Below are 6,000 nucleotides of genomic sequence, written 5' to 3'. Positions count from 1 at the left end.
GTGCCCAGCACAGCGTCTGGCTTGCTGTCAGCGTGACACAAGTCGTAGCCATTATCACTATCTCAATATGACAGTGAATTTGTCTGGCTCTCCTGTGGCTCTGTCCATTTTTATCTCTTTTGAAGCTGTGCTGTGCAGTGTGTGCATGTTTAGAACCACTTTACCTTCCCGATGAACCGAAGCTTCTTATGAAGATGCTTTGTGCCTTAACATCTTCTTTGTATGATGTTGATGTAATGAAATCGGCTTTCTTGGTGAGGATTTGCCTGGCATATCCTTTGTCCTCTTGCTACTTCCAATTTTTCTATGTGTGTATGTTTTCTCTGGGTCTTTTAGAAACAGGTACAATTTTACAATCATTTTAAAAATACACACTGACCATTTTATCTTCTACTGGATCACTTAGTCCTTTTACTTTTTGATGTATTTCTATTATATTACTTATGTTTTCTTTTTTTTAAGATTTTATTCATTTATTCATGAGAGGCACAGAGAGAGAGAGAGAGAGAGAGAGGCAGAGACACAGGCAGAGGGAGAAGCAGGCTCCCTGATGTGGGACTTGATCCCGGGTCTCCAGGATCAGGCCCTGGACTGAAGGCAGGCGCTAAACCGCTGAGCCTCCAGGGCTGCCCTTACTTATGTTTTCCATTTGTTCTGTCTTTTTTTTTTTTTTTTTTTTTTTTTTAAATAAGATCTCTTCTTTTTTGTCAGTGTAATCTCTTGACTGAGTCATTTTTCTTACTCTGCTTTTCCTTGTAGTACAGAGCTTCTCAACCTCTCCTCTATTGATATTTTGGGCTGGATAATTCTTTGTTGTGTGTTGGCTGTCTTGTGCATTGTTGGATGCTTTGCCCTTTCCTAGCTTCTATTCACCGGGGGCCAGTAACACCCCTCCAGGTTTGACAACCAAAAACGTTCCCAGACATTGTCACACGATCCCTGGGGTCGAAACTGTCCCCAGTTGGGAAGCACTTCTCTAGTGATGAGGTTACTCTCGAAATCTTAACATACTTAACTTATCCATGTCTCAAATGAACCACTGCCATTATTCTTCTCTGAAACACAACAGGAACATTTTTCTTAAATATTTTATTTATCTATTCGTTAGAGACACACAGAGAGAGGCAGAGACACAGGCAGAGGGAGAAGCAGGCTCCCTGCAGGGAGCCCGATGTGGGCCTTGATCCAGGGTCTCTAGGATCACGCCCTGAATCAAAGGCAGACAGACGCTCAACCACTGAGCCACCCAGGTGCCCTAACACAACAGGAACATTAGGTCACATTATCTGCAGTTGTTTGCCTTCTTGGGTTTAAGTTGTTGCATTGCCAACCCAGAATATATTATTGCTGTTTCATGCAGTCAGTGTTTGTTTAGGTTTTCTCACGAATTTACCAGTTTCTTTCCTCTTTTCTTCTTACGTGTCGTAACTTCGGTGTGGGAATAGTATCCTTCTGCCTAACATACGCCCGTTAGAACTTTATCTGATAAAGACCTTTTGATGTCAAACGCTCTCAACTTTTGTTTGTCTGAGTATTTTGTCCCCTTTCCTGGAGGGATACAAAATTTGCAGGATATGCAGTTCTAAGTCAGCCAAGATTTTTGAAGCACTTGGAACGTATTCCACCCACTTCGGGGTTCTATTAAAACTGCTGAGAAATAATCTGTAAACTTAATATTGTTCTTCCTTTGAAGGTCATCTACCTTCTCTGTTTCTGACATCCTGTCAAATTCACTCTGATGTGATTTCTTTCCTTTTTTTTTTTTTTTTAAGATTTTATTTATTTATTCATGAGAAACACAGAGATGTGTGAGAGGCAGAGACACAGAGGGAGAAGCAGGCTCCATGCAGGGAGCCCGACGTGGGACTTGATCCCGGGACTCCAGGATCATGCCCTGGGCCAAAGGCAGGGGGCCAAACCGCTGAGCCACCCAGGGATTCCCCCCCTTTTTTTTTAATGTGGTTTTTTTTCTTATTTGTCCAGCTTGGGATTTGTTGGGACTCCTGATATGGTAGACTGGTGTCTTTTTTTTTTTTTTTTTTTTTTAAGATTTATTTATTCATTCATGAGACACAGACTGAGAGAGAGAGGCAGAGACACAGGCAGAGGGAGAAGCAGGCTCATCGCAGGGAGCCCGATGTGGGACCTGATCCAGGATCCAGGATCACGACCCGAGCCAAAGGCAGGCGCCCAACCACCGAGCCACCCAGGTGTCCCATAGACTGGTGTCTTTAATCAGCCGTTGTTTTTTCAAATATTCAGATAGTGCTGTTGCCTCATCCTCTCTTACCTCTCCTCTGAGGTTGTGATCAGACATTAATAGATTATCTCTACCCATCATATGTCTTATATATTAACCTCTCATATTTTCTTTTTTTTTTTAAAAAAGATTTTTATCTATTTATTCATGAGAGACACAGAGAGAGAGGCAGAGACACAGGCAGAGGGAGAAGCAGGCTCCCTGTGGGGAGCCCGATGTGGGACTCGATCCCAGGACCCTGGGATCACGACCTGAGCTGAAGGCAGATGCTCAACCACTGAGCCACGCAGGGGCCCCAACCTCTCATATTTTCTATCCTACGTTTCTCTATATTGCATCCTTGATATTCATGTCAGATCTACCCTTCCAGTGGCTAATTTTATGTGTCAAATTGGCTGGGCCATAGTACCCAGCTATCTGATCAAACATGTCTTAATGTTGCTGTGAAGATATTTTTTAGGTGAAATTAGCGTTTAAATCAGTAGACTTTGAATAAAGCAAATTACCCTCTATCATGTGGGTGGGCCTCATCCAATCAGTTGAAGACCTTAAGAGAAAAAAGATTGAGGTCTTCGTGGAAGAAGTCATCCTTCCTTGAGGCTGCTTTTGGACTCAACTAAATGTCAGTTCTTCCCTAGGTCTCTACCCTGTCAGTCTGCCTTATGTATTTTGGACTTGTCGGCCTCCACAGTCCTGTGAGCTGATTCCTTAAAACAAATTTCCTTCCCTCTTTATAAATACACACAACCTAATAGTTCTGTTTCTCTGAACCCTAAGTTTTCTCTCTCTTCAACTGTGTCTAATCCGTGGTTAAACTCATCCTCTGACTTTTAAATGTCAACTATTGTATTTTTCATTTCTACAGGTCTACTTGCATCCCACCCCTCAAATCAATTTGGTTCTTTTTGTCTGTAGCAGATCATAATTACTGGTCCCAATTGTTCACTCCCTTCCTTGTAAGAGGATTATACATTCCTGGTTGTTGCTATATGACTTGCAGTTCCTCCCTGGGGAGGAGTACTTCTCCACTCTATTGACATTGGCCTTGGTCATGTCTTTGACCAAGGAATGTGGACAGAAGTGACCCGCCCCACGTCCAAGCAGAAGCTCTAAGAACCTCTGTGGGGTTGGCATTTCTTCCCTCACGTAGCATGTCCTTTAGCCTAGATCCTAGAATGAAGAAGTTGCTGATATTTGGGATTCATGTGCTACCCCAGTAAAGCTGAATGATCCAGCCTCTTGTGCATTCTGGACGCGATCAGTGCCCCTTACATGTATCTAACTGCACTAAGCATGCTGTCTATTCTGTTTATGGCCGGTTCTGAAGTCTTTGTGGGTCTGATGAACTGCCTGCTGCTTCTGCTGGCTCTTGGACACCATGCTTTCCTCTTGTGTTTCATGATTTCTAACAGCTAACCCTGTTACTTGACCACCTGGACTGGACAGTGTGATCTAGGGCTGTAAATCTTTAGAGCACTTTTCAGGAAAGATGTATTTTGCCCCTTCAAGCAGAAAACACGATCAAAACCAAGACAAAAGCTCCCTCAGTATCAACTGAAATGCTGTAGTCGGTGGTAGGGATGTGTGGTAGGCTGAACAATAACCCCAGAGATGCCAGATCCTAATCCCTGACACCTGTGAATGTGACTTTATTTGGAAACAGGGTCTTTGCAGATGTGCTCAAATTGGGTTTCTTGAGATGGGGAAATTTCTTGGATTATCTGGGTGGGGCTCACAGGCAAACCACAAGTGTCCTCATAAGAGAGAGACAGAAGGGAGAAGGTCATGTGAATACAGAAGCAGAGACAGGAGTGACACTGCCACCAGCCCAGGGACGCTGCCATTTGCAAGAAGAAGGAATACATTGTCCCCCAAAACCTCTGAAGACTTTTCAACATCTTGAATTCAGCCTAGTGATACTGATTTTGGATTTCTGGTCCCTCGAACTGTGAGAAAATAGGCTTCTGTTAAGTCACCAAGTTTGTGGGACTTTGTTATGGCAACACAAGGAAACACACGTGGAGGCGGGATGGGATTCATTTATTCCAGTGGCCCTGACACAGTGGGGGTGGCTCTTTGGGATTTCAGATTTATGGGGAGAAGGCTCCTTTAGCTCCCACCTTGGGTGAGCCCTGGTCTTTGTCCTCTGTCTCCTCGGTCCTTGTGAGGGGCTGATACCTGCAGGGTTTGTCAAATGCCCTCCAGGTGAAAAGTGGCACTTGGTTAGCTGCTGTAGCTTTTGTCCTTTGAATATTCCTCCCTTCTTTGTTAGGAAACATCCGAAAATTTTTTTTTTTTTTTAAACATTACAGCCAGCATTTCAGTTGATTTTGTCTGAGGGTCAAGGAGGTAGCCTAGTTAGCCATATTGCGGAAAGTGGAAGTCAAATAGGAATCTTTCTTCTTCTTCTTCTTTTTTTTTTTTTTTAAGATTTTATTTATTCATGAGAGATGCAGAGAGAGAGTCAGAGACACAGGCAGAGGGAGAAGCTCACATGCAAGGAGCCCGATGTGGGACTCAACCCTAGGACCCTGGGATAACGTCCTGAGCTGAAGGCAGACGATCAAGCACTAGGCCACCCAGGTGCCCCTTTATTTAATTGTTAAAGATTTTATTTATTTATTTGAGAGGGAGAAAGAGAGGGAGAGAGAGCACAAGAGCAGGGTGGGGTGGGGCAGAGAGAAAGGGAGAAGCAGACTCCCCATCGAGCAGGGAGCCTAACGCGCGGCTCGATCCCAGGACCCCAAGATCATGACCAGAGCTGAAGGCAGACGCTTAATGGACTGAGTCACCCAGGTGCCCCCTGCTCAGGGTTTTAGCTGCAAACATTAGAAACTGATTCCAGCTGATATAAGCAGAAAAGGAGTTTCTCAGGATGATATAGAGGAGCTCAGAGATTTCTCTGGAATGGTTGGGGGAAACAGCCTCGGCGGGGACCCAGGCAGGAGCAATGTCCAAATCAGACCCAGGCTGGTGGGGACGTCACTGATGCTGGGGTGACCCCCTGGCCGCTGGCCACTTCTCCCAGAACCCCTGCCTCTGCCGCTGCCACCCATCTCCTAAATCAAAGCTGGGCTGGAGCCAAGCTTGCGTGCCTATAGCCCAGCAGCGAAGGGGCTGGGAACCAAGCATGCAGCTTCTGGAGCCCCCAGAAAGAGGGAGGGGTTCACATTTGCAAAGTGGGAGATGCCTCAGTCACGTGAAGGAGATTCAGGTGCAAGGTGGGGAGGGGGGGCAAAAAGAATGCTGAGTGTCCAGAGCAGGGATGGACATGCCCCCTGATCCAGGTGCTCCCACAAGTAGAGCCCTTCTGTCACTGTACGTGTAGGGAGGGGAGCCTGCTCAACTGGGAATCACTTTCCCCCCTGTCTCGAGACTTAGCCCCCCGACTACAGATCTCTGGGGGCACTGAGAACCGAAAATATGGTGATCACTCCCTCACGGTGTTACTGACAATAATTGAAAAATACTGAAATGTAGGGGCCCCTGGGTGGCTCAGTGGGTGAGCATCTGCCTTCGGCTCAGGTCGTGATCTTGGGGTCGGGGGATCAAGTCCAGCATCTGGCTCCCCGTGGGGACCCTGTTTCTTCCTGTATGTCTCTGCTTCTCTCTCCATATCTCTCATGAATAAATAAATAAAATATTTAAAAAAATATGCTGAAATGTAAAATGAATGCAAGGAAGGTTGACCATTTGCTCATCTCCCTGCCCGGCTATCTGCTGCCCCGCCCATGATGGTT

At 45.6% G+C, this 6,000-nt stretch overlaps 1 long non-coding RNA gene across 1 annotated transcript in view; it reads left to right on the top strand.

The window, feature by feature from the left end:
• The first annotated feature begins 1,695 nt into the window (after window positions 1–1,695).
• Window positions 1,696–6,000, top strand: part of LOC112661559 (uncharacterized) — a 14,589-nt gene continuing 10,284 nt past the window's right edge. Inside the window, exon 1 of the long non-coding RNA XR_007407675.1 lies at window positions 1,696–4,843. This is a non-coding gene — a long non-coding RNA (uncharacterized LOC112661559). The remainder of the gene's footprint in view (window positions 4,844–6,000) is intronic.

This window comes from Canis lupus, chromosome 31 (genome assembly GCF_003254725.2).
Source record: "Canis lupus dingo isolate Sandy chromosome 31, ASM325472v2, whole genome shotgun sequence".
In the NCBI taxonomy this organism is placed as follows: domain Eukaryota; kingdom Metazoa; phylum Chordata; class Mammalia; order Carnivora; family Canidae; genus Canis; species Canis lupus.
The sequence above is the reverse complement of the archived record's forward strand: the minus strand, read 5'-3'. Positions and strand labels throughout refer to the sequence as shown.